Source organism: Rattus rattus, chromosome 14 (genome assembly GCF_011064425.1).
Source record: "Rattus rattus isolate New Zealand chromosome 14, Rrattus_CSIRO_v1, whole genome shotgun sequence".
NCBI classification, from domain to species: domain Eukaryota; kingdom Metazoa; phylum Chordata; class Mammalia; order Rodentia; family Muridae; genus Rattus; species Rattus rattus.
This window is the reverse complement of record NC_046167.1, coordinates 70848290-70865710: the sequence shown is the minus strand read 5'-3', so window position 1 is coordinate 70865710 and position 17421 is coordinate 70848290. Positions and strand designations below refer to the sequence as shown.

Here is a 17421-nt window from a genome sequence, read left to right as displayed (position 1 = left end):
ATGTGTACATGCAGGTGTTTATGTATGCATGTGCATGGATGGATGTGTGTATGGATGTAAATGTCTGTGCATGTGTATGTGCATGTATGGATATGTACTCATGTGTCTGTGTACATATATATATGTGTACATGCAGGTGTTTATGTGTGCATGTGCATGGATGGATGTGTGCATGGATGTGTATGGATGTATGTGTCTGTGCATGTGTGTATATATGTGTGCATATATCTGTATGTGTGTGCGCACATTTCTGGGTATGTATGTATGTATATATGTGCATCTTCATTTGTCTTTATGTATATACATCTGTGTGTGCGCCTGTATGTGTGCACATATATGTGTATAGATGTGCATGTTGTGTGCATGTGTGTTCTCCCATAATTGTGTTTTATACGTATGATTTCTGCCCTTGGGTCCTTGCACACCTGGCTCTTCTGTGCAGGCTCCTGCTTAAAGGCTCCAGAGGTGGGGTTATAGATTCTGACTAGCCTGCTTCCCTGAATGATTAATCACCACCTAGCCTTGGCCAAGCCTTTACCCAACCCAGAAACTTCAGCATGTTATTTCATAACCAGGGCTTTAACCTGAGCTGAAGGTACCCAAGGCCAGTGTGGATGCTAGAGGGTCAGGCGAGTCAGATTGGAGATTGGCTGTCTGAGGCCTCCTCTGTGTCCAGGGCCTGCGCACCTGCTGTGGGTGTTTCTGGATATCAGCCTTTCTGCTGAGTGCTACTTTGGTGCACCAGTCGCTTCAATGACTGTTAGAGGATAGCTTCAGGGCGGTTGGGATAGCGTGGAGCCTCACTACCCTGTCTTCTTCATAATGCTTCCCTGGTCTCCTTGTCACTCAGGACTGTGGCACTTCTTGGAAGTCCTTAAACTTTTTCTTGGCTCTGTCTACGCCTTTTTGCTTGTTTGTTGGAAACAAGGTTTCATTCCAGGCAGACCTTGAATGCTCTTTATGTCAAGGATGTCCTTGAGCTCCTGATCCTCCTGCTTCCACCTCCCAACTGCTGGCATTACAATGCAGCACCACCACACTCTGGTAAAATGGTAAAGACATAACTGATAGTAGCTCAACTCATTATCCTCTGCCGACCCCATTCCCGCCCCCAGCCTTTGCCTACCCTAGTGTACCCTCACAAGGGGTCTGCTCCTTTCATTGGCCTCAAGATACCTTGGGGTTAGTTCTCATACAAAACTCTGAAGCCATCGGCTCTACAAATGACCGAGGCTGGCCTGTCTGGCTGTCTTTTGTGCAAAGACTCCACGTCTCTGATGCTGATTTAGAGAGTGAATCTGGAGGGCTGGGGCACAGTGGTCTTCTGCATGCCCAGGCTGGGGCAGACTCAGAGGTCTGAAGTCAGTGGTTTCTCCCTGGGTTCCTTTCTGACAGAAGGCTGAAGAGCTGCCAGAAGCCTAAGGTAGAATGGTGGGCAGGAGCGTCTTCAGGGAGATGTGGGCTGGGTTTCCTCTATTCTGTCAGGCTTCCTCGGCCCACCCATGAGTGATTCCCACGCCGGACGCTTGAATCTTTGTAGCACAAGGTGGATACTCTGAAGGCTACTGTTTTCCCCCTGACTCCAAGCCGGCCTTAGATCACTGCTTCCTGGCTTCCTGGCTTCCTAGCTCTGCTTCATGGGGTGCATCTGTCTCTGATGTCTGTGTGCACTGACTGTGTGTGTGCTTCCCGACTCTCAGCTCTCTCTTTACCGTAGGCCTTCACTGGCAACATGGCTGATGCAAGTCGCTCTTCAATGGGAAAGAGCCACTTATCCGTTTCATTAACTGTGTTCCCACTTACTGACATCACAAGCATGGTGCAGTCCCAACTGCTTAGGGTTTTGTCTGCAAGCTTATTTATAATGCCCTTTGATCTGTGCTCACCCTGTGCTTCTGGCTCCTTGTTTTATCTGATTCCGTTTTGAAAAAAAAAATGAATCTTCCCTTTGGCTAGTTGACTAGTTTAGAAAAAAGGACTTAAGCCTTAATTTCTGTCCTTTAAAAATTAGCTTTATTTTTAATTATGTATACGTGTGGGGGAGGGTGCAGTGTGAGCACAGGAGTGCAATACCCGCAGAGACCACAAGAGGGCGTCAGATGCCCCACTCCAGCTGGAATTACTGGGAGTTGCAAGATGCCTGACCAGGATGCTGGGAACTGAGCGCTGATCGTCTGCAAGAGCAGCAAGCATTGTTACATGTCAAGCCACCTCTCGGTTTTATGAGCTGTAAGTTAGGCTGATGAGCAAGGCTTCCTGACTATAGGGATGAGGAAAGAACCTCAGAATTTCTGCCATTTTCTCTCCTGATCTGGCCTGCAATTTCGTCATGGTGCTTTACTATTGTCTGAGCCGTTTTGTAATGTGTGGATATCTTTCTGCAGCCGTACTTCCTGCACACTGCAGCTCATGCTCCATTGCTCCTGTTCTCGTCATAGCTGGCTCGGCTTTGCCTCTCGAAGAAGGGTTCGTACTCGCTGGTATTTGAATTTGTGTGTGAAAAATCACATCTGCTTTACCACTTCCTCTTTGTGAGTTAAGGGCAGGTGTCCGGAGCAACACCCTGGTTCCAAAGCGAAGAAGGCCCACCCAACATCTGCGTGACCTCTCCCGACGGAATCCACAATACCGTGTCCAGATAAAACCTGATGGAGTCAATACTTGACTACCTCTTCTGGGGTGTGAGGATAGGTAATCCTGGTCACCAGTCAACCCGCTTGGACTGAGAAGGACCTAGAAAATAAGAAACTCTGGGCGTACCTACGAGTCCTTGAATCATCTATCTCTGTATTGGTAGCCACTTTGCTATTTGTGATGTGAGGTTGCATGGGGAAGGTGCTCCTACCCCAAAATGTGGATAAAACCATCCCCTAGGCCTAGATGAAATGAAACAGGAAAACAGAATGAGCCCTGGAGAGGGCAGGCGTTTCCCCTAGCTGCTTCCGGTCTAACCGGAAGTGAGATGCTTTTCAATGCATTGGTTGTTGGGATGGACTGAAATAGTGTGTAGAATACATCTTCTTTCTAAGTTGTCTCTTTAGACATTATTTCATTAAGAGACGGAAGATCAAACTATCAGAGTTCGAAGCAGTTCCACTTACACAAGGCAGTTAGGTGAGGCATGTTATATTCGTGTGTGTGTGTATGTGTGTGTGTGTGTGTGAGCGCGCGCACATACGTGCACGTGCATGCACGCTGGTGTGCTTCACACGCATTACTTGTTTTGTTGCTATGACAAAATACCAGAGGAAAGCAAGTGAAGGAAGGGTACTTTTGGCTCATGGCTCCCCAGTACAATCCACCATGTTGAGGAAGGTGGTCACATTGGATCTGTGGTAAGGAAGCAGGAAGAGAAGAATGCTGGTGGGCAGTTCACTTTTTCCTTTTACCTCAGCACAGAACCCGGTGCTGCCCATATTCAGGGTGGGGTCTTTCTACCTCCATCTAGAGAATTCAGTGAATCCCTACAGATACACACAGAGGTTTGTTTCCATGGTGACTCGAATCCCATCCACTTGACAGTCAAGGTTAACAATCACAGACAAATAGGGTCCCGACTGTTTCTGCCTATACTTCAGGTCAATCTCACATGAGGCAGGGACAAGAAATTCCCCAGACTACAGAGAACAGATGTCAGCGTTAGCATCGTGGAGCTTGAACAAGCTGCAAAGATTAAGAACAGGGCGCCAGTGTGGTGCCTCCTTCTTATCGGAACACATATAACATCCAAGGAGGATCGGATCCAAGGAGGATCAGGATAAAGCAGCCAGAACCCTCATTAGACTTAAAAGCATCCAGTGTGGTTGGATTGAGCCCAAGGGGATAATTAAAAATACAGAATTAGGACTAATCCCTTTCTTCTCAGCAGAGAGACCCACCCTAGAAACAACTCAGTTGTAGCCACCGTCCTCTACAAATCGACCTGGACAACTGTCATGGACACGACACATACCACTCAAGACTGAGCTCACTGACCCCTGCATGGGGCATTTGTGCAGAAGCAGCTGAGCCTGCCCCTTTCCTGGCCATTGCCCTCTGCCAAAGAGAGGCACTTTGCCCAAGATGACATCCCAGGAGCAGAGGAAACACATAGGCATAACTGGCTAATTTGCCACAATGTGGGCCGGCTCTGCATGGTCAGCTGAGTGCTAGAGAGCTTACAGTAGAGCCAGTGAACTTACAGATGAGCGCTCTCTCTCTCTTTTAATGTTTAATTATTTATGTGTATGAGTACACTGTAGCTGTCTTCAGACGCATCAGAAGAGGGCATCAGATCCCATTACAGATGGTTGTGAGCCACCATGTGGTTGCTGGGAATTGAACTTGGGACCTCTGGAAGGACAGCCAGTGCTCTTAACCTCTGAGCCATTCCTCCAGCCCCACAGAGGAGCTCTTATTCTTTTCTTATTTCTTCTCCCTACCTGGAGGAAGCCTTTGTGTCTTTCCCAGACATATCGAGCTCTCCTAAGCAGGGCTTATGCTTTTGTTTGCGGGGCCTGGCCCCTCCCTGGTTATTAGAATGGATAGGGCACACAGTCGCTCCGGGCAGAGGCACACCTCGACTTGTCCGGAAGGATTGGGAAGAGCGGTGATGTTTTCTGAGAAGCAGAATCCTCAACTCATGTGTGGTGGAACCTTGCAAGGCAGGGAGGGCTGCCAGCTACTGTGATGCTGCGAGAATCTGTTGAGTTCTTCCTGCCAGACACATCACCAGGGCGTGAGAGCGCTGTTGTCCTGAGCCTGTTCTCTCAAGATGGTACCTTACAACAGTTCTGGGGGAAATATGCCTACGGGGATCTGTGGAGAGATCCAGCTCTGAAGAGACAAGTTTTAGTTCAATGTATTTAGAATTCTGCTGCGCATCGGGAACGCTGGGGTTGTTGGATAAGGCTGCTGTACCCAATCTCAGAGTCTGTTTCAGTGTGTCTGGGGTAAAGCTGGAACGTGCTTACTTACCTAGCACTTCCCTCCCTACCTTCCTGCTACCCTGCCCCTAGGATCTCACATAGCCTGGGCTGACTTCAAACTCAGTGTGATGCAACCAAAATGACCTTGAACTTTTGATCCTCCTGCCTCCACCACTCCAGTGCTGGGTTGACAGGTATACACCAGCCCATTTTACTAGGGTTGGGATGGAACTTGTGTGTATGGTGAGCACTCGGCCACAGTGGAAGCCCTGCTCGTACAATTCTAAGCATTTCCCACAGTCCCCAAGGCTGCGGACACTGAAAACCCCATCTCAGGAAAAATTTATAAAGAGGGCAGACTTGTGGAGAACAGCGTCAGAGGTCCATTGTCTCGAGACCCACAAGTGTCCCTGCTCAGCCACGGCTCTTCTCTCCTCAGAAGTTTATGCCTCATTAGAGTCGAGCATCACTTCTTGCTGGTTGGTTACCAACATGCTCTAGACCCAGGTCTTGCCCCGGGGTAAGTCGGTAGCCCTCATCCAGATTGTAGTTTGTACAGAACTCAAAGATGACCAGCAGAGGGCGATAGTAGGACTGAGAAGCCTCAGAGCAGCCCTTCATCAGCCCAGATGTCTGGAGGAGCCTGCATCTGCCCAGAGTCCTCCTTCCCTCAACACATGCGTGTTTGGTTGTGGAGAGAAACTGTGCTTTTTGTAAACTTGAGGGTTGGCCAAGGGTAAGCTTGCACAGTCCCGAGTTGTAAGAGCAAACTGGAAGAGGAGGTAAGGAGCCCTTTTCATATTTACCCCAACGCTCTGCATCGAATCTGTAAAGAAGGGTGGGGTTTTCCCAAAATCTTCACAGTGGATTGACAGGCTATACTAGTTTTTCCTTTGCCACTGAGAGAGGGAAACTGGTTCTTCCTCCCCAGCATACAGAAGCTCACCATCACCTGTTACCTCGCTCTGTGTCATGGCGAGATATCCCTTACATAGACCCCTGCTCTAAACTCCAGTCCCATTACCACAAATTCTACCTCAGACTTAAATCAAAGACTCTATATTCATGACATTTAATGAGGTGTGTGTGTGTGTGTGTGTGTGTGTGTGTGTGTGTGTGTGTGACAGAGAGAGAGAGAGAGAGAGAGAGAGAGAGAGAGAGAGAGAGATCTCCTCTATCTCTAGTAATTCTGTTGTTTAAGACGATTCAGAAGCCTGTTGCTGGAGTCTTCTTCTCTCAAAGGAAGGGGCATTCTGAAGGATGAGGGTGTCTCAATTAAAGGGAGATTCTGAGGCTGAAGTTCTGAGGCCGGGTCATGTTATTCAAATGAACTTTGGGGTGACGTTGTACGGCGGTTTAGACCTGCACCTGCATATGCCTGTTTTTTGTTTTTGTTTTTTTTTAACCTTTAGGCTGCTGGACTGGAGTCTTGGGTTAAGATATTTACAGCTGGGGTTGGGGATTTAGCTCAGCAGTAGAGTGCTTGCCTAGCAAGCACAAGGCCCTGGGTTCGGTCCCCAGCTCCGAAAAAAAGAAAAAAAAAAAAAAAAACAAGATATTTACAGCTACCTTAATGTCCAGAACATTCAGACAGTCGAGGGAAAGGGGTCAGAAACAAATGGTTCAGACCTTTGTTTCCAAGGAAGTGACAAGGTGACAGGGCCAACAGCAGTAGGGTGAGGCACTGCTTTGCTCCATTCTGCCTCTGCCTCTGCCTCCACTCCCACCTTCTCAGGAGCCTCCTGGTTCTTTACTCATATAAACTCCCTGCAGGAAAGAATTTCAGGACAGGCCATCAGGAAGCAGAGTAGGAGGTTTTTGTTTGTTTGTTTGTTAAGCATTTTACACAAATGTAAGAACAGGAGTTAGCAGAAAGGCATGATGTGCACTTGAGAGCACCAGGGTGGGGGGGGGAGAGTGAGTTAGTTGCTATGGTGTGTCTTCACAGTTGCCATGTGTAACGTTTTCAGTGGCTTCTGAAGCTAAACACCAAAGCTTGCTAAGGAACTCAGATAAGATCCCAGGAGGGATCGGAGTTGCTGGATGGAGTCTCTGCTGGAGGGTAAAACCCCTCATTACAGCAACACAGGGAAACCAGGGGCTTGGACTGTTAAAGGTTTACTCATGTCTGTAAGGTCCTTGAAGGTATCTGAGGAAAGAGGAAGGCTGCATACAAGAGCATGCAGGTTCGGGCCTGGCACATGGCTCGTTGCTACTGCAATGCTCTCCTCTGTAGAAAAGGAACATGGTTGCTATGCCTGCAACCTCAGCAGCAAAGGCTCTCAGCTGCAACGCTGGGATTTCTGACCATCAGCTGGCAGGACTCTTAGACTAGCCTCTAAGGCGAGGGGCTCATGACAAGTGACAGAGAGGCTAGGAACATCGTTTTAACTGTTCCTTCTTAAGCTGGGGGCATCTGGAGCGCCTGTGTCAGACTCTTAGAGGGAATGGTGATATCTTTTGGCTGAGCACAGGGCTCTGCAGAAAGACCCCTGCTCTAGAGTAGAGCGGTGTTGGACTTGTGTTTCTCCCTTTTTGGTCTTTGCACTCTCTTGTTTACATCTGAGGTTTCACTTCACCATGTAACCTATGTTTCGGTTGTCATGGCAAGCAGGAACTTAACTTGTTAGCCTGGGTGGTTTGCTCAGACTTTAGGCTCAGCAGCAGTGTGTCCCCATATGGGTTCACTCTTCTGGGTCAGTTTCCCCAGTATCATAAAGATCTATCCTTCCTTCCTTCCTTCCCTTTTTTCCTTCCTTCCTTCCCTGGTGTACACAAGCAGGTAAGCACATGTAGAGGCCAGAGGTCAACCTCAGGTGCGTCAAACAACGTTTTTCTTTTCTTTCTTTCTTTTTTTTTTTCCTTCGGGGCTGGGGACCGAACCCAGGACCTTGTGCTTGCTAGGCAAGCGCTCTACCACTGAGCTAAATCCCCAACCCCTTCTTTTAAACATAAGGTCTCTCATTGACCTGGAACACACCTATTCGTCCAGGACGGCTGAACAAGGAGACTCCTGTCGTTCGGGTGGCGAAAACCAGGAGCCAACACTGAACTGTCCCAAGGAAAAAAAAAAAAAAAAACAAAAAAAAAAAAAAAAAAAAAAAAAAAAAAAAAAAAAAAAAAAAAAAAAAAAAAAAAAAAAAAAAAGAAAAAAAAAAAAAAAAAAAAAAAAAAAAAAAAAAAAAAAAAAAAAAAAAAAAAAAAAAAAAAAAAAAAACAAACAAAAAAACTGTCGCAAGGTAAAAAAAAAAAACAAAAAAACAAAAAACCTGACTTCTATGACCAGATCAAACTTATCCTCTCATTGAGAGCCGAAGGAAGCAGCCGAGACCAAGAGCAAGAGGGCTTCTTTCACAGCAAGCGAACCAGTTATCACAAGGCAGAGTATTGCTGTTGCTCTTTTAAATCCTCTTAGGATAAGCACGTGTTGTGGATTTATAGGGACATAGCATGCATGGAGTTGGTCAGTTGAAGTGGAAACTTCTGCTTTCTTGGGAAAGTTACGTCAAATGATGGTTTGCGGGGGTGGGGGGTGGGGGTGGGGCACACAGGTGAAAAGGTGTTTCGCTAAAGCGGACACGTGAAAGAATGTTTTCCCCAAAGCGGTTCGGGGGAAAGGACGATTTGTGGAGGCAAACATGTGAAAGGGCACGCAATGTTCAGAAGGAATATAAATACGACCCGCAGACAGTGGGAGCTGGGGCTTCGTTTTGCTTTGCTCTGCCTTGCTCTTCTTCGCTGACTGCAAGCAAGGGTTGGTTCACCCTACATTGCGTTGCTGAGCTCCGCTTGCGGTGACGTCATAGGGAGAAACTCGCCAAGAACTTCTTGTGAGTTCTCCCACACCACCCCCCTTGGCCGGGTTGGCGAGCCTTGCTTTTTTTTTTTTTGTTTTGTTTTGTTTGTTTGTTTTTGGATTGAACTGCCCTTACTTGCTTGTCTGTGGTGTCTTTGGAGAGCACCGGATGGCCGCTGTTTATTTGAACTTGGTGTTCGCTACCGGATTGAACTGCTGATATCCTGACAACGAAGATTGGATTTGCGCCCAAAGAACTATTTCTAAACATGTCTACTTCCCCTATGCCCTGATAACTTTCCTTTTCCACTACCTTTGGTGGGTGGTGGGCTAGAGGGGAGGTTGAATGTTTATTAAAGTAGGCTGAGAAAAATTTATGCCTACAGTCAGTCAATTCTTGGGACATATCTTGAAACAGTGGGAACAATGTATGATGAATAATTCACAAGATTATAGAGGAAGGAGAAGTAAAAAAAAGAAAAAGCAAGGGGACCTTTATCTTAGGACACAGTTAGAGAAAAGCACAGTTAAGGAACAGTAAACGAATAAATCAAATTCTAACACATTTAACTTGGAAAAGGAAGAAAAAAATGGAGTTAGCTGTCCCTTAACACTGTCTCTGACTCTTCTAACTCTGATTAGAAGAATGTCAATGTTAACTTTTTTTTTTTGCATGGGTGGGATCAAGCCTGCGGTCTTGTGCGTACTCACCAAGTACTGTAGCAACTGGGCCCTCTCCACAGCCACACAGACCTTCGTAATGAAGACTCTGTGGACATGTGGACATCCTGATCATGGACATAATCAAAGCCGGGCGATATTTGTGGAGTTCACTCACAAATGGCCTTGGTAAAAGTGGTTTACTTTCATATTTTAGTGGCCCTAACACCAAGGCCAGAATCTACCTGAACCAAGGAACAAAGATGTTAATCTTAACTGTAAATGGTTTTATCTTGCATAAGATAAAAAAACCAAACATGTTTCCTGTGGATAGCATGGCAGAGATTTGCTTCGGAAACCAAGGACAAAGAATTACATCGTCTGAAATGACAGGACTCCAGAACTTACCCAGACAGAAAAGTGACTAGATTATTACAGAATCTATAAGCAAAGCCTAATTTAGAAGATACAGGCCTCGTTGTGTAGTTCTTTTAGCACATCGCCAAAGGACACACAGAGTAAGGATGGAAAAAAGACATTGCTCCAGCCACAGAGTGCAAGTGTGATGTAGGTAGATGCTGTCCAACACTTACAAAATGCCAGTGTAAGTTCTCTCTCTCTCTCTCTCTCTCTCTCTCTCTCTCTCTCTCTCTCTCTCTCTCTCTCTCTCTCTCTCTCTCTCTCTCTTCTCTCTCTCTCTCTCTCTCTCTCTTCCCCAACCCCTGCTCCCCGGACCACCCCCTAGCAAACATGATTAATTCTTTGAAATTCACATGAAAAACTGCTGAGTAGAAAGGTGGTGGCCTCCCAAGCTTACCCACAGTGCTTCTGTCGGAGCCCTGCTCTGTTAAAATGCCTTAAGTCTTGCCGTATGGTTGGCTACTGGGCTGGGAATTTCTCGGCACCCTTAAGTGACAGGCTGTCTTGTGATTTAGCACATGTGATTACTATTGTCGACTTGATACTTAGAGTCACCTGGAGATGGGCCTCGGGCGTGTGGGTGGAGAGATTATCTTGATTACTTAAGTGATGTGCAAACTGGTCTTGACTGTGGGCCAGACCATTCCTGGGTAGGGGAACCTGGACCATACAAAGCGATCTGGGAAGCAGCATGCTTCCACACTCGTCTAAGTTCTGATTACTGGTGTGATATGATCAGCTGCTTCAGGATTTTTTTTTCCTTCCTTGCTTCCTTACTACCCATTTTTCCTTAGGTCGTTTCTGTCACAGCTACGGGAACAGAAACTAAGACCTAGTAGTCTTATTGTGTGGTAAGTAGTGATTAAGCACACTTGGATACGGGGTATAGTTTTAAACACAAGAATTCAGTGTCCTTTCCACGAAATGATTTTTGATTCATTTAATTTTCCGAAAATTGCAGTCTCTTGCTATCTATTCCAGAAGCTTTCGGTAGAGGGCAGCTGAAGGCTCCCGGTGAAAAGCAGGCGCCATTGGAGCCTCAGTGGCCACCGCAGCCGGCAACCGAGCTTCTCCAGAGCAAGAGCTTGAGGAGGGCGGAGCCGGAGGCCGGGAGGCTAGAGCCAGAGAGCACCGCGTGGGAGGACTGCGCAGGGCCAGGCGCGCGTGCGGGCGGTGCACGGCGGTGCAGGGAGAGGTGCTGGGGGTTGCAAGGCTGTGCAGAGCCCGGGCGGGTGCAGGAGGGCAGCAAGGGGCAGGACAGGGCGCAGGACGTTGCACTGGGCGTTGCATTGGGCGTTGCACTGGAGGTGCAGGTCTCTGGACATTGCACTGGGGGTGCAGTGCTCTGGGCGGTGCACGGGGCGGTGCGGGGCGCAGGGCAGCTGACAGCGTCATCAGGCGGGAGCAACGCGCGCTCCGCCTCGGCAGCCACCGCATCGCGCTGCGCGCAGCGGGTCCCGGAGCTGCGCCTGGAGACCTGCCGCTCTGAGCCGGCTCTCCCCAGGTAAGCCACCTCGGCTCTCGGCTGGAGCTGGATTCAGCTCACAGGTGCCCGGCGCTTTTGGCAAGTCCTGGGAGCCGGAGGAGCCGGATTACTCTCTGGGGCTGAAGATGAGTATACATCCCAGGACTGGGAGAGGGGGACCAGCCAGCCTCATCCTACATCCTTCCAGGAGGGGAGGGCGAGGACGAAGCAATAGCTCAGTTGGGAGAACGTTAGACTGAACACCTACCATTGCTTTGAAGAAGCAAAACCTCAGGGTCTTACAGAGGATTGGGGATCCCGTCCTAACAGGAGTTGCGGTTGGGGGAATTCTTTGACTGCAGGTATTATAATGAGTGCGGAATATTCCATGGATTTAGGAAAAGTCTCCCAAAGAGGTACAGCGAGAGAAAGAAACATTCAGAGCCAAGAAGAAACGGGCTAGGGGGATTCCTGATGTTTGGACCCTAGCCTCTAGACTTAACCGCTCTGGAAAGAGACCCAGCTCAACATCTCATTTCCCATGTTAAAGACCAGACTTGGGGGATCCACGGGACTCCCTTTCTTCTCCCCGTGGGAAGCTGGGAGCCCAGGCAAGCCTCCGCAGCTAGTCCAGGCGGAAGAACGTGGGTCTCCATCAGAGGACAATGACAGCTGGCTGCCCAGGGTTGGATTTCTCCACCTGTTTTTCCAATTCCATGTCCAGTTCAGAGTCTTGGGGTTGGGGGTGTCTTTGGAACTGGACGCCCGGCGTCTGGGTTCTTCCATGCCTTCAAAGGTGGGACACAGTGTAACTTGGGTGGAGGAATTTGTGCACAGCCGGCCTAGTTTAGGCATTTACTTCACATTTTGGTCCATGTTACCTTTAAATCAGCATTCCCCCCAACCCCCACCAACCGCCGCGCATGCTAGTTTATACTAGCAGAAGTTTTGTGATTTGCTTAAAAGAAAAAAATAAACCCCGTAAAATATTATTTTAAAGGACTATTTTCTAAGTAACAGCAAAAAGCTGAAGTATTTTAGATCTCAGATCGGTCCAAATGTGCTCTTTCCCACTGACATTTGGATTCGAGGAGGTGGAGTGGGCGGTAGAGAAAAAGAGGAGAATAAAATTAGAATAAATTTAACAAATTTGTATGGGAATCATACTTTTTTTTTTTTTTTTAAATCGCTGTTGCCTGAAATTGCAAACTCTTCAGTTTTAGCCGTGCTAGCCTTTCATATTGGAGAGGGCCCTGAGCCCGGGCAGAAGACGACACAACATCCCTACACCCCCATCCCAAATTTATCTGAGGAACAGAAATGGCACAGGAAGAGGTCCACTTGACTGAGGACATTAAATTTAGTGCCGGTGGCTGTCCCCTGGAGAATCCAGGCAAGGAGTGGGGAGAGCCAGGGCTAACACAGACTGTATGTAGGTAGGCTCAGAATCCCTGCCCGCTACTCAGTTTTCTTGTGTTGGAAACCCGTCCTCATATAGAAACCTATAGAAGCTTTTGCGTGAGTGCTTTAGCGGGATGCTCCTGATGCTTCAAACACACTGTTTAGAAGGTAAGCTGAGCAGGGAGGGGACTCCAGCTGCCTAGCAACCAGCCTTGTCAACAGAACTATTTCAGCCTGAGAAGGGCAGATGGGGACCTTGGTACTGGCTTCCCATATGTGTCCCATTCTTTATAACACACACCATTCTATACTTCCCTAGAAACAGCTTATGCTAGCAACAAAAGACAGGCATCAGATGGGGCAATCCAAACCTCTGAAAAAATAGTGGAGTGGGGCTCTTTTTTTTTTTAATGAAGAAAGAAATTATACCTCTTGTAGTCAAAAATATACTGTAGTCAACGAAGGGATGGTTGGCATGTTGTAATTCACTCAATGGCTTTAAATGAAAAGGCATCGTGTGTCCAAGATGAAGGCAACATGCTTTTACACCGGGGAGTTTCTCTTTGACAGTGGGGGAATTCGGTTGCCCCCGGTTTGCTGAAGTTTACTCAGCACTGACTTCTTATGAGGCGAGCCAATATCCCATTTTTTTTTTTTGCAAGCTAACTACAACCTGTCTATTGATCACCTGTGCTTCTGGAAGGAGCACATTGGCCATGGACAGATGTCTTTTCAGGGCTAAACTGATTTCTATGACATTAATTGATTTTGGTAGTGATTTTTTTTCCAGGAAACCATTCATCTATCAAAAATGAAGATGATGATTTCCATGTTTTCAAATTTGCTGATACTCTCTCTCTCTCTCTCTCTCTCTCTCTCTCTCTCTCTCTGTGTGTGTGTGTGTGTGTGTGTGTGCGTGCGCGCGCATGTAAGTACCTGTGGATGCATTGCATGCATGTGCACACACATGTGCATTAATTAGTATGTGACCAGAGATCATTACCAAGGGTCTCCTTTGGTGGCACTCGCCGGCCAGCAAGCCCCAGAGACCCTCCTACCTCTGCTGCCTCAGATAACAGACATGAACGGCCATGCCTGCCTCTTTTACATGGACGCCAAGGATATGAACTTGGGTTTTCTTTCTTCCACGGCGAGCTCTGTGCTGTCTGAGCACTAACACTGACTGAGCCATCTCTTCAGCCCTGGTGGCCTTTTAAAAGTTAAGACATCAGGCAAGAACATAGCATTGTCTATTTGCTTTCAAATGATGCTTTAGCTTTCTAATTACTTGGCGGGTAAGCTTCTCTTCCTTGACCTGATGAGAAGTTTTGTGAAGGGACGGGAGAAGATGTCTTCTCTCTTTTTCCCTTGCTGTTTCTTCTGGCAAGCTCTGAAGAGAGATTCTGTACAGTTCTCGCCCTGGGGCAGCAAGTCCTGTCTTGTAAATCACTGCTGTCCAGTTGATACAGAACAGGAGTGCTACACCCATAATTCAAACGGGGAGATTAGTCACCTCAGAAGTGAAAAAGAAGCAGGGAAATCAAGTTCAGTATTTTCACATTTAATGTTTCACATATTAAAAAGCCACCACTTACAGCTACAGTCAGTCTAAAACACCCATGCTCTTTCTTTCTCTTTGCCTTTCCCCCTGCTGGGTCTTAGACTCACAAGACATTTCAATACAGATCGGGTAGTCTGTGTGGCCAGTGGCTGTTAAAAGCTAAAAGGGGCCCAGGAAATGCTTTAGTGGGTAAGGGCTACCACTACCAAGCCTGTTCACTCAAGGTCAACCCTGGGGTGCGTATGGTGGAAGGGGAGAACCAGTTCTTTCATGGCGTCGTCTGATTTCCAAGCAGTCACCTTCACACATCCCTCCACCTACACAAAATAAATAAAATGTAACAAAATATAAAATAATGATAAACGCTACCATGTCAGGGTCCATTGCCAATTTAAGGCCATCACAGATAAACAAAGGAGTCGCATTGGTATGAGACCTGGTTCTTCATTCTTTTCAGAAATCTGAGCCTCTTTTTTTCTCTCTGTTGTGTGCATGTGCGAGTGTGTGAATATGTGTGTGCCTGTGTGTATACATATCCACCCGTGTGTGGAGGCCGGAGGACCATGTCAGGAGTTCTTACTTAAGTTCTTATTCTCTCGCTGAGCCTGGAGCTCACTGACCCACTAGACTACCTGACCACCAAACACCCTTGTCTCTACTTCTTCAGCATTGGGCTTCCAAACGTGCACCATGTTCTGGCTTTCACTGGGCCTCAAGTTCAGGTCCTGTTCACACCACAGCCCTGTACTGACTGAGCTGTCTGCATCCAGCCTTCCTGGAGACTAGAGGTCTGCTGTTGCAGAAGCCAGGGATAGGCGCTAATTTCTGTCCCGAGGTACCGGCCTGGATTTGCTTAAGTCAAGTTTCCTACTTAAGTTCCTTTACTGAGAAAGTGCCAGCAAACTCACTGGTAAGCTCGTGACCATCGGGCGGGTAGAGACATGCTATGTGGCTAGATATTCTTCTGTCTCTGATCACCAGGTGTGATCTGCCACCCGTAGGGATATTGTCGGTGTTTAAATCTGCTTATTTCTGTGCCACTAGACAAGGTTTGTGTGATTCTACATGTCACTAATGCAACCTGCCCAGAGTTTGAAGCCAAATCGTGACTGACTTGAATGGAAGGCAGGGTGTCAGGGTGTTTCTGCAGGTCAGTCAGGGCTGGAGAGGAACCTGTTGATGTCATTGGGTTCTCTGACTCAGAATTCATCATGGCAGACTTTGAAAGAGAGCAGCACTTTGTGTCAAAGAATCTCAGGCAAAAAAACAAAAAAATTCTCAAGGCAGTTAATGTCTGGGAAGGGATTGTTTTTCCTAGAAAATGGGAACACTTGGGAACTTTTCCATCAGGGCTTTATACAGTGCACACCCACACGCTCACACACCCACACACCTGCCCATCCAAATAGTCACGCACTCACAAACCTACCTAGCCCACCTTACCACACCTTTACACAAGCACACACCCACACAAACATCTATGCACACACCCACACATAATACCTGCACATCCACATACCCCCACACCCACAGACCTACACACCCACACACCCACATTCCCACAAGCCCACACAGTCACAACTCACACACACACACGCACACACACCTGCATATCCACTGCACACCCATACTTCCAGATCTCAACCTCCCATCTACATATCCACACACCTGCACATCTGCATACATCCATACACTCCTATATCCACATGTCCACTTACCCACCCATAGATGCCCATATCTACACATTCATACACACACATACTCTCACAACCACCCACTCACCCACACATCTGGATACCTACATATTCACATTTTTTTACACACTGGCACACCTACATATCCACACATCCACATACCAGAAGTCCTACACAACCACATACACCCATGTACACACACAGAGACACACAAACACACTCATACACAACCACACACTCACGTATTCAAAATATCTACACAGCCACACCCACGTATATACACCGATACAAACACAAAACACACTCACACACAACCACACAGACATTCAAAATATCTACACACACACCCATGTACACACTCACATACACACTCACAAAAGCATCTACCATATTTCTTTCTTAATGCCTCAAGAGGAGTAGGGCTGAGACATGCATTAAAGCTCTAAGGATCCTTTGAGGAGGTGAAGTGTCTTACCTGTTATCCTTAGCTTTCCAAGTATTTGTATGTATGTTTGATGATGGGATTGAACTCAGGGCCTCCAGCTGATTTCTTATTCTAACAGCTTTGAAACATTTGAGTTCAGGGTCAGAACCCATGCCTCTGCCTTCAGGGCAAAGCCAGGCAGAATCTACTCAGCATCCTGTAGCATTCAAATCCAGCCCTTGAGAACAGTCCAGCTCAGGGCCGGACCTCCATAAGCATAGATCCACCTTCCCACCATGATGGTCTAGCCTGGACCACCCCATGTGCACTCACCCGAGATCAGTAATTACCTTCTCGTCTCCTCACTGATGAAATGGTTCCCCGGGAGTTAGAGAGCAGTATCCACAATGGTCCTCTCTTGCTCAACGGCTTGGTCAAGCATCTGGCTTCTTTGTCTTGACCTTTGCCCGTCTCTCATAGGACCACTTTGGACTTCACTGGTGGTCATCAGATACAGAGAGCGGAAGGAGAGAAGGTGTGGGGAGGGAGTTGACCAGCAGATACTTGTTTACTGCTAGGAACAAGGTGCTCTGGTGTGCCGTGGCTCAACAACCTCAGATAACAACGGCTATCTGTGCCTTTTAAAAAGCAAGGAGAATCATCCTGCAGAGTTCTCATCCTAAGCCAGTGCTGGAAGACAGAGACATGCTTAGCCTGATTTTCACGACACATACAGTATCAGCATGCAACAGGCTACATCATTCATATAGGTCTGTAGGTTTACGTGTGTGTGTGTGTGTGTGTGTGTGTGTGTGTGTGTGTGTGTGTGTGTGTAAGTGTGTAATTACAATTTTAAAAGGCCGAGCCAGGGAGATAGCTTAGTAAGGTGCTTACATCACAGGCATGGGGGTCTGTGTTGGAGCCCCAGAATTCAAGTATAAAACATGCAGAATGGCACATGAGCTTGCAGTCCCAGTACTGCAAAGCTAGAAGCAGACAGAGGCTAATCTAATAGGCCAACGGCAGCCCCAGTGTCAAAGGGATGGATAGCATTTCTGAGAGTGATGTTTGGCTCTGGCGTGCTCACAACTGC

General features: G+C 47.4%; 1 protein-coding gene across 1 annotated transcript in view; it reads left to right on the top strand.

Moving 5' to 3' along the window:
• The first annotated feature begins 10820 nt into the window (after positions 1 to 10820).
• Diras2 (DIRAS family GTPase 2) overlaps positions 10821 to 17421 on the top strand; it is a 28887-nt gene continuing 22286 nt past the window's right edge. Inside the window, exon 1 of the mRNA XM_032884700.1 lies at positions 10821 to 11287. The gene's annotated coding sequence lies outside the window, so the exon portion shown is untranslated. The remainder of the gene's footprint in view (positions 11288 to 17421) is intronic.